The sequence below is a fragment of the Lynx canadensis genome, chromosome E2, assembly GCF_007474595.2.
Source record: "Lynx canadensis isolate LIC74 chromosome E2, mLynCan4.pri.v2, whole genome shotgun sequence".
In the NCBI taxonomy this organism is placed as follows: Eukaryota; Metazoa; Chordata; class Mammalia; order Carnivora; family Felidae; genus Lynx; species Lynx canadensis.
In genome coordinates this window covers 13,346,211-13,363,942 of record NC_044317.1, presented here as the reverse complement: position 1 = coordinate 13,363,942, position 17,732 = coordinate 13,346,211, and the positions used below count along the sequence as shown (strand labels likewise).

General features: G+C 52.9%; 1 protein-coding gene across 2 annotated transcripts in view; it reads left to right on the top strand.

Moving 5' to 3' along the window:
• Positions 1-17,732, top strand: part of VAC14 (VAC14 component of PIKFYVE complex) — a 102,450-nt gene that overhangs the window by 32,682 nt on the left and 52,036 nt on the right. The gene's annotated exons all lie outside the window — the stretch shown is intronic.

The window sequence follows — 17,732 nt, the reverse complement described above, 5'->3', positions numbered from 1 at the left end:
CTTCTGGGCTCTGGGCAGCTGTGGGCCTTAGGCAAAGCTGTGTGCCCCATGAGGCAGTGGGCACGTGAATCCACAAATCTGCCCATTGGGAATATGGGAGTGGACAAGAGCTGGGGGCCAGGGGAGAAGGAGAGCAACATTGCTTACAACCTCCTGTGCGTGAGGCGCCTGAGCCTAGTAGCAGGCTGTGTGTGGCCTAGGATAGTTTTCCTGCAGCCTGAGTTTGCTTTCTTGAACCTGAGCTGAAAAGAGATCAGATGGGCTGGTGCCTGCCTCTGCATTTCCAGAAGCTTCCAAAACAGATGGTCTGGGAATCTGCCCTTGACCCCTCCTGCTTGCCTCGTTCACATGCACACGTGCCCTCTCTTTCCCTTTCCTTCAGCACCCACTTCGGCAGGGGGCCCAGGAGGACGTGGCCCGGTTCTGCCTGAGTTGGGGGTGACTAAGGGCACTTGGCACAGCCCTCGTTTCAATACAAAAAGAAAGAGAACTTTCTGATTGGTTCCTTCCCTAGGACTTCGCTGGAAGCAGCTGAGTCTTCAATCCTTTAAATTGAGTTGTTTAATCCCATCCAGCTCTCTCTGCTTGTGATTGGTTTTTGTGTGCGTATGCGTTTACAGGGAGCCGGCGGAGATGCAGTCCATTAAACAGCTCTGTTCAGGTTGCGGCTGTGGAAACTCGATTTGCTGAAATGCCAAATGTTGTCAGAGCTTTGGGGCACATCTTGTGGGCCTCTGCTGGGAAAGGATTGCAGCTGCTCTTGGGGACAGTTGTGGGGCTGGAGGGGGGCTGTTGTCGTAACAGGAGCCGAGACTCCCTGCCTTCCTCTCTCTAGGGGAGGGAGTTGGGGACCAGGATAATCAGTGGTGGGTCCTGATTCTGCCCTATCCTGGTTCTTCACCAGATCACATTCCTAAGTGTCCCCTGACCAGTCTCTTTGGCAACCTTGAGGGCATACTGTGTCCTTGGCATTGGAAATACAGCCACAGACAACACAAAGTCCCCCTTTTCCTGGAGCTTCCTTTCTAGGATATCTAGAAATCTCTCTGTGGTAGGTTTTCCCAGTATTTCCAAACACAGCCCTGAACTCAAATCGGAGCTCCCTGGGGTGTAAGACCCTGAAAGCCCATTCAGTCAAATCAGACCACAGCCAGACTGGTGGGGAGAGGCGCCTTCCTATTGACGGCTTCACAGAGCCTCCTTCGAACTTAGCCACGTTACATCCAGCCCGAGGCCTCAAGGCACAGGTTTGCCCATCGTCTTGGGTGATAGATAATAATAGCTTGTATGAAGTCATTGCTGTGCCTGGAACTGTGCTAGACCCTTGCCTTGTAGTATCTGGCGAACCCTCGACAATTCTGTGGGGAAGAACTGGTATCATTTCCATTTTGCAGTTGAGAATACCCAGACTGAAGGAGGTAAAATAACTCACACACAGCTAGGGAGCGATGAGGCCAAACTCAAAACCAGATCTGTTTGACTCCAAAGCCCCTTTTCTTAATCGCTTAACCGTCATACCTGTGTTCCACCAAGTGTGGTCCCAGCTACCCACATCAGAACCAGACAGGACATGGGGAGCTTGTGTGTAGTTGTATTGTCATCCCCATTTCTGGCCACCTTCTCCTGTTCCACAGGTTCTTGAGAAAGTTCTCAATGTGCTGTGGAGAGGGGTGGATATCTGTAAAAGCTTCAGCCTCCAGACCCTTTGTCCCATTTTCTTACTGATTTGTAGAAGCTCTTTGTATATTGGGGACATTCAGTTTGTCATCTGTGTTGCGAATATTTTTCTCTCCCAGTGTAATTGTGATAAACTCACATTCTCCTCACCTTCGGTGAGAGCCACTGGCCTCAAGGAACAGAGTGTACCTGGGTGTTACTAATGCAAGAGCTGGGTGCAGGGAGGGGCAGAGTCTCAGACCTAGCCCTGCCCCACCACCATGTTCCATAGTCCCATTGGCCTGTGGCCTTGCTGGGTGTCTCACCTGCCATTGCTTCTCAGTTCTGCTCCAACGCTAACTTGGTAGTCCATGCCCTTCCGGCATCCTCACTTGTGTCTGCTTTTGCATGACTCAGGATAAGTGGCTGTTTCCTCAGTACCAGTGCAAGTGCCTGGTCCTTGCACCCTTTGTCTGAAGATCCCTTTGGTCAGAAGGAACTTGCAGGTGTCAAATTAATATTCTTGGCACCAGAGTAGCAATCCCCCCATTAGCTAGAGATCCAATTACATGTTTTTAAGTGAAAATGCGACCCTGATTTCAACAGTGTGGTATGTAGGGTGCATGCCCTTCAGAGAGCCCTGCTGGACGCCGTTAGGGAGGTGGGCGTGCTTCTGCCCAGAAGATGCCAATTGTCGGCTGCCTCCTAAGCCTGCAGCTGCCTGAGTGAGCTCCACCCATGAGTACCAGAGGACAATAGCTCCTCCTCTCAATGTCCCTGAAGGTGTGGCTGGTCCAGGAGGGGCCTCAGGACCACCCTGATTCCCCATCCCAGCCCCAAGCACACTACTTCCCAGCCTGCGTTCAGAATCCTCAGGGTGTAATGGGTATGTGTTATACATCTGTCCAAACCCTTAGAATAGACAGCACCAGGAGCAAGTCCTAAGGTAAACTATGGACTTTGAGTGACATCGATGTGTTGACGCAGGTTCACGGATTGTAATAAATGTACCGCTGTGGTGCGGAATGTCCATTTGGTGGAGGTTGTGTTGGGGCGAGGGCAGGGGTATGTGGGAAATCTCTGTACCTTCTGCTCGATATTACCATGGACCTAGAACTTTGTAAAAAATAAAATCTACTTAGAACAAAAACACACAGCTTTAAAAAAGAAATCTCAGTCTTAGAAGAGAGGAAGGGTGGCTGGTAGTACCCCTGAGAGAACATAGCACCCCAGATAACTGGCCGCCAGACCTGAGCTTGGCTTCTGGCTCTCACCCTCTTCACCAGGGACCTTAGAGTCTCTGGCCTGCAAAATGGGGCACGTGATGTCCACACTTGCCTTGTAGAGTGTTGTTGAACGAGACAGCGTAAACCTCCCGACCAGATCCTGGCCTGTCGTAACTCCGTTTGTCATTACAAGTGCTTTAGCCAGAAATTATCATTTCACTGCCTTGAACTCTCCCACCCAGAAGCAGGGTTTTTCCCCGTTTCCATAAGTCATTTTGCAAAGCCTCCGGGCCTTTTTTGTAGGGCTTCTTCATTAAGAAGTTTATTTTCAGTATTTAAAGTTTCATTGTGATAAATTGAGTGGCATCCCTTTCCGGTAACATTTTCCCCCCAGGTGATATTGCAGCCTGCACTGGCTTAGGGATCAGGCGGCCCAAGAGTGTGGCCCTGGCTCACCACTTCATAGCTGGTTAACACTGAGCTTGAGCAGATGACCTGGCCTCCCTGAACCCCAGTTTGCTTATCCGAAAACCAAGAATAATTGTAGAAGCACCCTTCCAGGTTTGGATTCCCAGGATGAAATGAGGTCATGGGTGTAGAATACCCAACACATGTGAACACGTGGTAAATTTTAGCTCCTGATGCTGGTAATCATTTCTGTACAAAAATGGTAAAGATACAGGTGGAAATAGGGAAGATAGGCTCTGTTTTTTCCCCATATCCTTCCTGCCCCCGCTTCAGCAGCAAAAGCCAGAACAGAAGCTGGTTTCTGTCCTCTGTTTCCCTGCCTGTCTTTAGGACCACACAGGCCCTGTGCAGATGGCCAAGTGGGTGGGCCTCACGGGGGGCTCTGGGGCTCGATGTTCGTCTTGAGGTCATAGAAAAACCAAGGGGAAGGCAATGGGCAGTGACACCGACACCCCTTTCTATACCTTCTCCCTTTCCCACCCCCCTCCCTCAGCAACTCCTGCACCCCTGAGGTGGAGCTGTCTGCCCAAGTCAGTGGGCTGTGTTCCCAGCATCACAGGTGGAAGGGAGGAGCTGGCTGCCTGGCTCCAGGGAAGAGAGGAGAAACGGCATCATCGGCAGAGGGCCTGCCTCGGGACTTCGGCTGCCACAGCCTCTTTCGGAAGCAGGCCTCAGAGTCCATGGAGATCCAGAAGGGCACACCCCACTGGGGCCTCTGGAGGCACCTTCCCTGGAGTCTTCCCACCTCTTGGAGCTGAGGTGTCCTTAACACTTAAAAGCAGAGGTTATCAACCCAGGAGAGATACCCCCATCTGCTCCCCTAGGCCCAGAGTAACTATGAAGAGAAATTGCTGAGGGGAGTTTATGGCTCGTGTGATGTGGCTGACATAAAAACAGAAAAAAAAGAATGAGAATCACCTTTCTCAAAAACTTGGAAGGTAGGACTGTGAGGATGTTGTTCCTGGCAATGGCAGTTTCTTGCTCAGGAGCCCATTCACCTTGTGAGGCATGTGGCCATGTCTTAGGAGGCTGGGGTAGCAGGGATGGTTATAAGGATTGATTTGGGGACATCTCACAAACGTACACAGGAGAGCTGTGATGTACTGCGGTCCAGGGCTGCTAGGGCCTTCCCTGTCCTCAACCCCATAGCACATCTCAGGAGTGTCCACACCCATGGGGCAGGGAGCCCTGGGGCTGCTCTAGGCTTTGCTGCATCCTGAGGGGATGGGGGCCATCAGCTTTTCTGTTTGGGTCAATCCACCACACGTCCAGGTGTTCATTGCCTCACCAGCCGCAGGCTCACTGGGGAACAGATACGCCGGCTTTGAGGGATGATTAGCCTTAGGGGAGATGGGAGAGGATTTCATTTGTTTGCATGGTCCAGATCCCAGGAGAAATGGAGCAGGAGAACTGAAGAGGTTCTCAGGTCTCAAAAGAGAGAGCTCACTGGGGCTGAGCTAAGTTGCCCAATAGGGAGACAGGTCAAGGCTCGCATGAGAGCTGAGTGGGTAACTCTGGGGTTGTCCTGCAGCAAGGCCGCGGGTGCCGCCACTCCTGACTGTCACGGAGCCCTGTCCCTGGAGCAGAGTAGAGTGAGGCTGCCCTTGGCCTCCTCTGTCCCAGGGGCAGTGGCCCTGTCATCCCATCCTGTCCCTTCTGCATCCCTCATCCCATGTGGTCCCTGTAAATGCTTCCTCAGCCTTTTCTTTCCCAGGGACTCTTGCCACTTTGGTCTGGTGGGTTGGCCAGCTGGGCCCAAGGGCTCATTACCACTTTAAAGGGATTTAGTTAGTGACAACAGGGCCTTCCATGTCAGGGTCTCACCCAGACGGAGGCCCCAGACTGAGAGCATCCCCATGGGTTCCTCTTCTTACAGTCCCAAGTGACCAGGGCTGTGTTCTTCTGTCCCGACGCAAGAGTGCTGCTAGTAAAATTGGCCATCTCTGTGTCTGCCACAGAAATGGGGACTTCTGCTTCATTGGAGCCCCTTCATCTGAGGGCAGCTCAGAGAGGTGATGACGGCCCATCCAGTACCCCCCGCCACTGGCTGCCTTCAGAATCCACAGTGGGTACTGGGCTCAGACCCCTCCCTCCTGTGGGAGGAGACTGGGAGCAGGAGAGGGCAGAAGGCTGAGTTCATGGGTCATATGTGCTGTTCAGAGTACATTGTTTCTCTTCTGACAAGTTTGCCTGGCGCTCTTGGAGTTGTTTTCATTATACCAGTTTTGACTTAAGAGGACCTCCAAGGGCAAGGAAGATAACTTCTCCAAGGTCATACCACCAGGAGCCAGACGTTGGGTCCATCTGATTCTGGAACATCCAAAAGCACATAAGGGCTGACCTCACTGCAGGATAGGGGTCCTCCCAGGATGGAGGCACTGCTTCATTGAGGCCGGCCCCCCTCCCTTCATCAGTTCTGAGTGCACCTTCTCTGAGCATTGAACCTTGACCTGCCCCGTTGGGCCACTCACCCTCCCATGGCATATGCAGAAGGAGTGGGGCTGGTAGCCGGCAGAGAGCAGTGTAGGAAGGGGCCCGGGGAGCAACAAGAGGGTGGCCTCTGCCCCACGCTGCCCTGCTCTCTGTGGGACCCGGCAAGTCCACGACACCCCTTCACCTCCTGTTTTCTGCCATCAGACACAGTTGGCCTGGTCTGTGTTCGTCCCATCCAGCTCTGATGCTGTGTGGTCCTGACCCTGCTCCCTGGAATACTAAAATGGCCTGCTCAGGGTAGACCGTCTTCCATAAGAATGGGGTTTGTTCCTCTTCCTGAGATCCCTGCCTCAGTGTTTGTTTCAGCCCAGTTCTCATTCCATCCACTCTCCAAAACAAACAAAAACAACTCCTTCACCCCCTCCTCTGTCCCCAAGATTCCTTTACAGTCAGGTCACGCCATCAGGTCAGACACAAGCCAGGAAAACGAGGGGCACAATGTTGGGGGCCCAGAACTCTTGCCGAGAGTCCCCCACCCACACCCAGGGAGGTCAGCTGGGGCCCTTGCCTGCTGTAGCTCCCCTGGAGGCCATGCCGAGGACACAGGCACTTGTCCACATGGCTGTCCCTGCGGCTGATGCTGCAGCCTCATTTGGGGGCTCCTGAGAGTGAGAGGAGGGAGGGCCAAGCAGGGAGAAGGCAGCAGGGGAAGAGCCCTGGATTCCACTCACAGTCTCCAGGGACAGCCAACCAGGACCCACCGCCCAGACGAGGCACCAGTGGTCAACACCAGAAGTCCTGGGAGGATCTGGTCTTCGGATAGGAGTCCTGGCAGCAAATCATTGCCAGGGAGGAGAGAGGACTGGCATAGTGACGGTTCCTATTGCGCCTGGTGAGGAGGCCTTGGGTAAAGGGGCACCCAGACAACCACAGCTGGCCTGGCAGCATTCCACTCTTGGGAAGGCGGCTGTGGGTGCTCAGAGAATCTTCAGTATTTTTCTCTGGATTTCTTCCCCTGATGTGCGGATGAGGACCCAAAACTGGCACAGTATCGGGTTGACATGGGTGGGGCTGGGGGCTTGCTGCCTGGTACACCTAGGCTCCTGGTGAAGGCAGATGTTGGACTGGGAAGGTTGGCTTCCCCAGTTGAAGGTCCAGCAGTATAGGAGAGAGTCCACCAAGGGCAGCCAGTTGGGGACTGCCTTCCCCTGCGACAGGATTGGGAGCTCTTGCTAAGCCAAGCTGCAGGGCTGAGTGGCCTGCAGGGGTGAGCACACTGCCTGGCCCTGGGCCTGACTGACTACCCTCAGCCCATCTCCCCTTGAACTCAGGAAGTGATCAGTAATCTTCCCTAGAAAGGCTAAAGTCCAATAACCCAGACATTAGCCCCACAGTGAGCCCATCCAGACAAGAGCTGCTGTCAGAATCCTCTGGAGCCTTTTAAAAATCCAGCTGCTTAGGCCTTAGCCTGGACCCCCTGAATTGTGCTCTCAGTTTGGGCCTCATTGCCTGGGTTCTGGTATTTTCCATTCACTTGCTGCCTGCCAGACCCTGCGCTGGATGGACATCTTGGAGTGGGCATGACCTTAGTGTATCTCCATAGCAAACCTTCCAGGGTAGGTTCTGTTGTGTCCCCCACTTCACTGAAGTGGAAACTGAGACTCAGAGAAGTGAAGTAACTTGGTAGACCTCGGCTTCCTGAAGCCTTGTCTGTCACACACCACCCCTCCTATCTGCACATCAAAGAGGTCCCCATCGGCGTCATTATGGTGTTCTTTGCACGCCGACTCTCCCGTAGCCCTTGTCCCACTTTGGGAGGACGGAGACTGTGTCCAGCACATAGTGTGTGCTCAGAAGCATTTTCTGAGAAGGTGAACAAATAGGAGGGACAGTGGATGGCGAGCTGAACCCCTCTGGCCTGCCCCACCCTGCCGGGCCCTGACCCTGCCAGAGCAGACCTGCCTCCTCAGGGCAGGGTGCATGTAGCTGGCAGGTACACTGGGGTGAAGCGGAGGCCTGGAGGAGGGTAGGAGACGGCCCTGTGCCGCTCTCCCGGTTGCCATGGACCGGTGCCCGGAGACAGCTGGCCCCTCGGCTCATCACCTGGTAACCGAGCGCTGACGGTGTGTGTGTGCTGCTCCCGCGCTGTCTGGAGCACAGCAGGCCCTTCCTCGGCCTCTGGCTCACTCTCAGGGAGAATGTAGGACTCTGAGAGTGCCCCCCACCCCGGGCAGGGGCCTGGCATGATGCAGGCAAGCGATGGCTGGCATCACCAGGAGGGAGACCAGGGGTGAGGGGACGCACGGGGGGACTTGGGGACTGGCCTCCAAATTGCCTTACCCAGGCTGGCTTTTCTCTTCTCCTCCACTCTGAGGGATGGAGGCTGGAATGGTTTTAAGCTGCCAGGACACACACTGTGCTGTCACTGTTAGTGGAACTTAACAGTGAGCACCGGTTGCTGGTCTTTCGCATGTATGGCACAGAACTAGGCACTTAGGGAAGGATCTCAGAGTTTATTAAAAATAAAAGAAGGGGCGCCTGGGTGGCTCAGTCCATTAAGTGTCCGATTTTGGCTCAGGTCATGATCTCGCAGTTTATGAGTTTGAGCCCCCATGGGGCTGTCTGTAGTCAGTACAGAGCCTGCTTCGGTTCCTCTGTCCCCCTCTCTCTCTGCCCCTCCCACGTCTGCATTTGTGCTCTCTCTCTCCCTCTCTCTCTCAAAAATAAGCATTTTTAAAAAATAAAAGAAGAAGAAAAGAAAGTAGCCTTGATCCCTGTAAGCTTGCAAAGTCAGGCAAAAAACAAGTTATAATCCTTTTTTTTAATTGTTTTTGCTCAAGTACGACCTCAAAGGTTCTTAATCAGAGTGGTTTTCTCAATGGGAAATAAAATAGATCTGAGCCTAGGCAATCCTTCTCTCCCGCCCCCAAATCTAAATTTTTGGCAGGGCTTTCCTTGCCATTGCTGAAGAGGGCTGAGGGACCCGCCCCCCAGGAGATGCTGGGCTTGGCCTGCTCTGACCCCGTTGTAGCCAAAAGCTTTTCTGGGAATACCACCCCTTTCCCAGGCCTGGCCAGGGCCTGATTGCCAACTTCTACAGTTCAGATTTACTCTGTGTCCAGAGCAGGAGCCTCCACTCTGGTGCCGGATGCTGTGTGTGCCTTCTCCCAGAGCTCCATTGGTTCACTGCTCTGGGGCCCATGGGAGGCCCCGTGCCTTCCTCACCACCCTAAGGGGATGCTTCCTGGGGACAGCGACCTGGTTTCCGAGGGTCAGTTCCCCAGCTGATTCCACAAGCCGCGGGAGCCACTCTGTATGTGATCAGGGACTCAAGAGGCCTGCCGCACTGGGCCTATACCACTTGTGAAGGAAGTGGACAGGCTTCTGTGTGGCAAGAAGCAAAGGGCCCCAAGGCTCTGTGGATGCCTGGCCATGGTGCCTCTGCACTTAATTTCAGCTCCACTTCCCAAGAACAAGGAGCAGCCCAACCTGACCCAGATCTCAGGCACAGCCCTGTGGCCCCATTGCTCCCAGCAGAGGCATCAGGTAGCTTTGGCAGTGGCCCACACCGTCCAGGCCTTAGCCTCCAGGGCTTTTAGCCTGAACTCACCTCTCTTGCCGGGACCTAGTTGTGTCTCTTGGAAACACTCTTGCAGCTTCCTTCTGGCTAGGACCAGAGAGGGCCCAGCTTGGGGATTTCCTTCCCTCCTTACGGGGCTGGAACGCTGAGCCAGTTGACATCTGGGGCCTAATCAGCTGACTAGGGACCTAGCCAAACTTTTGACAAAAGTTTCTTGGAGATAAGTGGGTAGAGTGAAGCGAGAGGCCTCTCTGTCCATCCCCTTGGCAGAAGCTATTCAGAACGATCCATCTTCCATTTCCTGCCTGGCGCTGCTGGTCAGCAAGTATTTATTCAACATCTGCTGAGTGCCTCGCCCTGGGACTTCATGTTCAGGAGCCTCAGTAGGAGGCAAAGACAGACCCCCAGCCTAGGGAGTTGGCCTTGTAAAACTCTGGGTCTCCAGCTGTTCCCAGGGTGGTAAAGGAGAAGCCAGGAACAGAACCAGCCGATGGGGGCGGGGGGTGGGGAGAGGGGGTTGGTGTGAAGAGAGAGAGAGAGGAGGGAGAGAGAGAGAAGGGAGACTCCCTCTGCGACGGGTTTTCCAGGGCTGCTCTGTGGACAAAGTGTTGGGAGAGGGAGCATCTGGACAGAGGAATAAAAGAAGGGAGGGAAACCAGCACTGCCCTAGAGAGTCTGTCCTCAGCCTGCCTGAGTTTTGGGTTGTGACAGCCTGCAATGGCCCCATCCAGATGGTGACTTCCCTCCCACGCCGAAATATGCCCTTTGCTGGCATCAAGTCACCTCCTGGAAGGAAGGGCTTTCTCAGGAATCCTTTGGCCTCCTTGACTTTGCTCCCCAAGCCACAGAGGATGTGCTGGCCCCTCCCTCCCTCCACCCGGGCCTCCCCTTCAGAGTTGCTTTGTCACATGTTTTCTGCACCCAGTTGTCACTGACCCTTTGACTCCGAGGGCCAGCTCACAGCTCACCCCACTCCAGGACCAGGGACCAGCTGATGTGCCTCCCCCCCACAACAACCACCACCACCCCCCCGTTGCCATGGCAACTGCAGGCACTCCTGCCCCTGCAGAATATTGCTTTCTTGTAACCCTCTTTCCTCCTCCCTCTCCCCACTCTTTCTCTCACACAAAAAGAAAGCACAAGTGTTTTATATTCATTTTGCAAAAAGCTGTGTAGCGCATACTAATTGGCGCGGCTTCCTCCTGCTTTCTTTGAGCCTTTCCTCATTGTCAAAGCCAGGACTACAGTCCAGTGCGGGCTTGGGCCCAGCCAGCCTCCTCCTTGGAAGAGGACTAACTTTGTGTTTCTAGAGGCCGAGCAGTGGGCCTATCACTGGGGGCCTTTCGTCCAGTTCTTAAGCCAGTGCCCGCAAGCAAGGCTGCTGAGATCACTGTGTCCTTGTTCCAGAGCTGCTTGTCCACAGACCAAGGGGTCTCCAAGAGGGGTGGGGTACCAAAACCCTGGCCTGGCACAGAGATTCAAAGTCAGGCTCAGCCGGAGGGCGGAGCACGGCTCTCCCTTGGTCTCTGTTGCTCTGTCCCAGCACCGCCCCTGCCCCCCCACCCCACGCCGCCTTGACATTGTCTCCCTGGGTCACTCATTCCCTGAGCAGAGGCAGAGTCCTGGCCTAGGCCTTTGTCAGGATTGTTGCTCCATAGTCTCAAGTCCAGCCCCTAGGCTCAATGGGATTTGCTGGTCAGCTGGGAAAGAGCCAGCAGCTGGATTGGATGGCGCAGGAGCCCTGAAGTGGCTCCCACAAATTCCCCACTGTGTCTTCAAGCCATTCCTTGCCCTCTATTTTGGCAGCCCCTTCCTCTCCCTGCATCTAGAAGACTGAAGGAGATGGTGGTGCTATTCTCAGCTCCCATTGTAAAGAACCAGGAAGGTGGGCTGTAAGCGAGTACGAGAGTGCGCACGCGTGCACACACACCCTCACACGTACACACGCTTACAAGTACACGTGGTATTGCTCCAGGCAGGGCTGTCTGTCAGATTTTTGCCAGTCCCTGGGGACTAGAGACAAATCTTCTGATATGTAAGCACTAGAGGAGTGGCTGGGATTACTGAAGGAACCTGTAGACAACAGTTCCGGCTTTAATTGTGCAATTGAAGTGTAATTTGCATTCATTTGCCATTTGGTGTTAAACTTTCCAAAATAAGAGAATTCAAAATGTAAAATAGGCAGTTTTGCTGGCTGCTGCTCTCCAGTGAAGTAGGAGGAGGTGGTACCAAGATGTCCATGCAGATTCTCTTTAGTAGAGAGATGAAATCTCAAGCTCTTTGTGTACACACTGCAGTTCCTGCCCAGTCCCTAAGTCAGGACCACTGACCAGGCTCAGCTATGGTACCAAAAATCTCGTAACAGAAGGGGAGCACAGAGTATCTCCTATGATGTTCATGACAACCTTGCAAGGGGAAGTCTCTGTTGGCACACATGGGGAAACAGGCTCCCCATCACCTGCAAAACCAAGTTCAAACCTCTTCGGGCCATAGCTCTTGGGTACCTGCCCCTCCCTATGACTTCCACTTGATTTTCTGGCCATGCCCCCTGCTAAATAACAAAATTTCAACTGAGTAAATTCAAAGATCAGAATGGCTGGGGCGCCTGGGTGGCTCAGTCGGTTAAGCATCCGACTTCGGCTCAGGTCATGATCTCGCAGTCCATGAGTTTGAGCCCCGCGTCGGGCTCTGTGCTGACAGCTCAGAGCCTGGAGCCTGTTTCAGATTCTGTGTCTCCCTCTCTCTGACCCTCCCCCGTTCATGCTTTGTCTCTTTCTGTCTCAAAAAAAAAAAATAAATAAACGTTAAAAAAAATTAAAAAAAAAAAAACAAACAAAAAGATCAGAATGGCTTTTTTCAAACAATTCATGAAACAGGCAGTATCCCCATGTAGCAATAGAAAGAAGCTGTAGACAAGAAAAGGTTTTTTTTTTTTGTTTTGTTTTTTTAAATTATTAACATTTATTTATTTTTGAGACACAGAGAGACAGAGAATGAACAGGGGAGGGGCAGAGAGAGAGGGAGACACAGAATCTGAAACAGACTCCAGGCTCTGAGCTGTCAGCACAGAGCCCGACGCGGGGCTCGAACTCACGGACCGTGAGATCATGACCTGAGCTGAAGTCGGACGCTTAACCAACCAAGCCACCCAGGCGCCCCAAGAAAAGGTTTTTAAAGACAGAAAGGGAGTGGAGAAAGAAAATGACTAGCAGAGGCCCCTGGGTGGCTCAGTCGGTTGGGCATCCGACTTCGGCTCAGGTCATGATCTCACAGTCCATGGGTTCGAGCTCTGCATTGGGCTCTGTCCTGACAGCTCAGAGCCTGGAGCCTGTTTCAGATTCTTTGTCTCCCTCTCTCTCTGCCCCTCCCCCGCTCATTCTCTGTCTCTCAAAAATAAATGAACATTAAAAAAAAAAAAGGAAAGAAAGAAAATGACTAGCAAAGGATGCACTGTTTCAGGCAAAGTTGCCTTCCTAATGGGACCAGAAGGGGTCTGCCAAGAGGATTATCTCACTAGGGCTGACCAGGTAATTCCATGTTGACTAGCTAAAGGTTACATTCCTTTAAAGGTTAAAGGTTGAAACTGCAATTAAGTTAGGTATTAAATCTTGGTTTGCTGACTTGGGATTTAGCACAGGTGACTCCATTTTGGGCCTGCTGTCTCCTTTTTAACACTCACACCAGCCCCATGCCCCATTCCAGAGCTAGATCAGAGCTTAGCTTCCTGGAATGTGCCACGGGATTCTGGTTCTGTGTCCGGAAAGGCTTATGCTAGTTAAGTGAATGCTTTGAGTGCCTTCCTCTGCCCCCCAGCAAACTGATGGTAAGGTACTTCTGAAGCCTTTCGATCCCCACAGGCCAAGTTGCTGGCTCTGGTTGTACATGCACTGCATTATAAGTGTTGTTTACCGCCTGTCTCCCCAGGGTCACTGTTGAGAGAGGCAGGGCCATCCTGTTTGGCTTCGCATCTCCTCCCACAAAAACAGGCCCTGGCCCGGGCCCTGGCCCACAGTGGGTGCTCAATAGATGTCGGGAGAGGGATTGGAAGGGTGAAGTTAACTGATGGGAAGTCAGGATTGTCTGACCACAAAGCCCAGTATAGCTTATTGGGCTCCGGTTTGGGGACCAGAGTGTTTGAAGTGGACTCCTGATCCCTCGAGCAGATGACTCTGCAAAGAGAGACAGGCAGCAAATGAGAACATTAATTCTAGCTGGAAGTGGGGAGAGCTTCCTCTCCTGGTCTTCCCACCCTGGTAGCCTGGCCCTGGGGCCACTCAGAGAGTGTGGGCGTCTCACAGGCCAGGGCTCTCTGGTGCTGGTGGTTCCTCCCAAGCATCTTTCCTGTTAGGGAAATGAGTACCCGCCAGAAGCCTGGTGTGGGCCACAGCAGCTCTCATAGGGTCGGGCTATAGCTGAGTGCTAGCCTGGCCTTGGCTGCCTCATACTGTTCTCACTTGCCACATTGAACCTCCAGGATTTGCTGCCTAAGGGACATGTACCTCCGCCCACCTGCACAGCCAGCCCTGAGAGGAGCAACCTGCAGCTCAGAGATGTAGGGACACAGGTGGCCTCCCTGAGTGCTCTCGGCCCTCCTGGGAGTCAGCAGCAGGTGTGAGATCGTGGGGAGTCAGGGAGGCCTTGCTGCTTCGGGCCATGGGCACAGCAAGAGCAAACTGACCTGAAGTACCACAGTTCTGGGAATTAGGATGCTGATTTGGGGTTTTGACTTGATTCTCTTCTCTTTTTTTAGTTATAATTCACAAACCATAAAGTATACAAATTCAGAGATGCCTAGCTGGCTCAGTCAGTGGAACGTGTGACTCTTGATCTCAGGGTCATGAGTTCGAGCCCTACGTTGGGAGTAGGGATTACTTAAAAAAATAAAATATTTTAAGGGCACCTGGGTAGCTCATCCACCTTCGGCTCAGGTCACGATCTCACGGCTTTTAAGTTCGAGCCCAGCATCAGGCTCTTTGCTAACAGCTTGGAGACTGGAGCCTGCTTTGGATTCTGTGTCTCCCACCCCCTCTGCCCCTCTCCCATTCATGTTCTGTCTCTGTCTCTCTCAAAAATAAACATTAAAAAAATTTTTTAATTAAAATAAATCAATAAAATATTTTTAAAAATTAAAAACAATATACAATTTAGTGGGTTTTAGTATTTTGACAAGGTTGTGCAAACATCACTGCTATGTAATTCTGCAACATTCTCCTCACTCCAAAGAGAAACCCTGTACCAGTTAGCAGTAACTCCCCATGTCTCCCTCCCCCATCCCCTGGCGGGCACAAGATACTCTCTGTCTCTATAGATTTGCCTGCTCTGAACATTTCACATAAATGGAATCATCATGCAGTACATGGCCTTCTGCATCTTGCTTCTCTTACTTAACAAATGTTTTCAGGTTGGTGCATTTTATAGCATATATCAGAACCTCATTCCTTTTCATTGCCAAATAATAGTCCAGGACACGGATATGCCATGTTCCGTTTATCCATTTATCAGTTGATGTACTTTTGGGTTTGTGATCTTGTGATACATGGTTAAAAAAAAAAAAATACGTATTTGGTCTTCGTCCCTGGTTCTGGCACAGAGCTCCTAAAACCCTTGGAATTTCCTAAGTGTTGAAAATGATAAAGGTGTCTTTTGTTAGGTTAGTGAGGTGACTTGGATGCCCAGAAGGATGGGGCTGGTTGCCAGGAGGACCAGCCATGTGATGAGAGGGTTGAACTTTCAACCCGACCTTCGAGAAGGAGAGAGGGACTGGCGATCGAATCAGCTGCCAGTGGCCAGTGATCTAATCCATCATGCCTATGTAATGAAGCCTCCTTAAAAACCTGAAGGATGGGGTTTGAAGAGCTTCCAGGTTGGTGAACACATGGAGATTCGGGGCAAGTGGCACCCCCAGAGAGCACGGAAGCTCTCTGTGCCCCTTCCCACATGCTGTGCCCTGTGCGTCTCTTTTATCTGACTCTTCCTGAATTACATCTTTTTATGATAAACCGGTGATCTAGTAAGTAAAATGTTTCGCTGAGGACCATGAGCCACTCTAGCAAATTAATGGAGCCTAAGGAGAGGGTTGTGGGAACCTCTGATCTGTAGCCAGTCATGAGAAGCAAAGGCGACACCCTGGATCTCTGGCTGGTGTCTGAAGCAAGGGAAGGGCAGTCTTGTGAGAGTGAGCCTTCAGCAGTGGGGCCTGACGCTACGTCCAGGTAGATGGCATCAGAATGGAGTTGAACTGTAGGACACCCACCTGGTATCAGAAAAAACACATCAGAGTTGGTGTCAGAACCTTAGGGTTGTTTCCATTTTCTAGCCACGATGAACACTTATGCCATGAACATTTCTACGCAAGTCCTGTGTGGACATGTTTTGGGCCCTCTTGGGAAACACGAGGGGTGGAAGTACACCTCTGGTGACTCTGTTTAACTTTTTGAGGCACAGTTGGCTTGCTCCTTGCCTCAGTTTAATTTGAGTGAGTCACTCTCCCACCTGGTTCCCGCGTCTGGTTCTCTAACGATCCCTGATCATTAGACCGTGACTTGTTTGGACAATTGAGCATCTTGAGTGTATGGCCTGTGCTCGGGCCACTCTTATCACGTAGCACCACCCTGTCACCTCCTTGCTGTCTATTCCCCTGTCCCACCCCCTCCCTCTCTGTCCACTTTCTGCCACCGCTGAAATAGAAAGCTTTCTGGGGAGCAGATGGCCTGGACCTCTCCACTTCTGGGCCTGGAACCACTCAGGCCCCCAGCTCTTGGCCTGGGCACAGGGGCAAGTGCTCGTTGCTGCCATCTGTCCAGGCTGCTTAGCAGCCACGATCTTTGCCCAGCATGGATACATCATCCCCTGCAGGCCCAGCGGTCAGAATGTTCTAAAATTGCACATACTTGTGTGTGGAAGGGCAGGTGAGTACTGCTCCCTGCCAGGCCATGGGCTGCAGGCCGAGGCACATGGGACTCACCTGCCGCCCCAGCACCTGGCACAGTCGGGGCTCAGGAGGTGCTGAGAGCCTGGGAGCAATGGAGGAAAGCATGCAGTTAGACAGGTGCGAGGTGACATCTGTGTGTGTGAGTGAGCGACGTGTCCGACCGGGATGAGGCCGGGCTGTGGCAGGATGAGAGCCAGACCTCCAGCTTGCAGGGCAGTTGAGTGCTGAACACGTCGCACTGCTGGGAGAGGACCCAGGGGCCAAGGCTGGCAGAGAGGACACCAGGAGAAGTGACATCTGGGGCCGGGCAGGATGAGGCACTAGCACGTTGCTCACACTGAGACAAGAACCGCTTTGAAGAGACAGTAGTAGCTTTATTTATTTTTTTGAGATAAAATTCCCCTTTTAAAATATACAGTTCATTGGTTTTTAGCATATTCACAAGGTTGTGCCACCGTCACTACTATCTCACATTTTCACCATCCCACAAAAAGCCCTGGAATCGCCTTACCTTGACCACTGTCACCATATTGTGGCCAGCTGGTCTGTCACGGCGCACACAGCCCACCTCCCAGGGCCCCACCCTCTGGTGCTCTGTGTCACTTCCACAGGTCCAGGACCAAAGCCCCCAGTTGCCATGGTAATTCTTGGCCCGGGTTCAGGCAGTCATTCAGCGGATGCCCGATGGGCGTCCGCTGAGTACCAGGGACGGCCCTGGGGGCACACCTGTGCTAGGACAGGCACGTTCCTCTTCAGAGAAGAGATGAGTGGGGGTGGGAGGGAGCAGCAGCCCTCCCTGCTGTGTCGTGAGGTAGAACTGGGACAGGTGCGCTGTGCAGTTACAGCACACACACACACCACACTACACACACACACACACACCTCCCTGCTGAGGCAGCACCCTGCTGGCTGTTGATACCAGATGAAGAGCAAGAGGCGGTGGGTGCCGTGGGTTGGGGGTGGGGGGGTGGGGAGAGGCAGCATCTAAGAGTACGAGGGCTTTGGGTGGTGAGGCAGCGCCGGGGAACCTGGTGACACACGGCACTGATTGGAGCTCACTCTGCCATTCTCCATGCTGAACTCTGTGTCTTCCTTTCCTTGGAAGAACTCAGCAGGTAGGGGTCAGGCCTGTGCATGAACATCAAGGAGGCAGGGGTCAGGCCCGTATGTGAACATCAAGGAGGCAGCTGAGAATTGAACAGTGTGTCTAGAAGTTAGGATGTCCTCGGTCTTGGAGCCCAGAGTCATGTTCTGAAGGCAGAGGGTGGCCTTGTGTCACCTATGCAGAAAGGTCTGTTCTGTGGCCTGGTGGTGGACCGAGCTGTGGCCAGCACACCAGCAGTGTGGCCTAGAGGGCACCGTTGGTCCCTCACACAGGTTGACTTTGGGGCATTGCCAGTGTCCCCGCACAGACTGCACCCTGAGTTCCACATCTCCT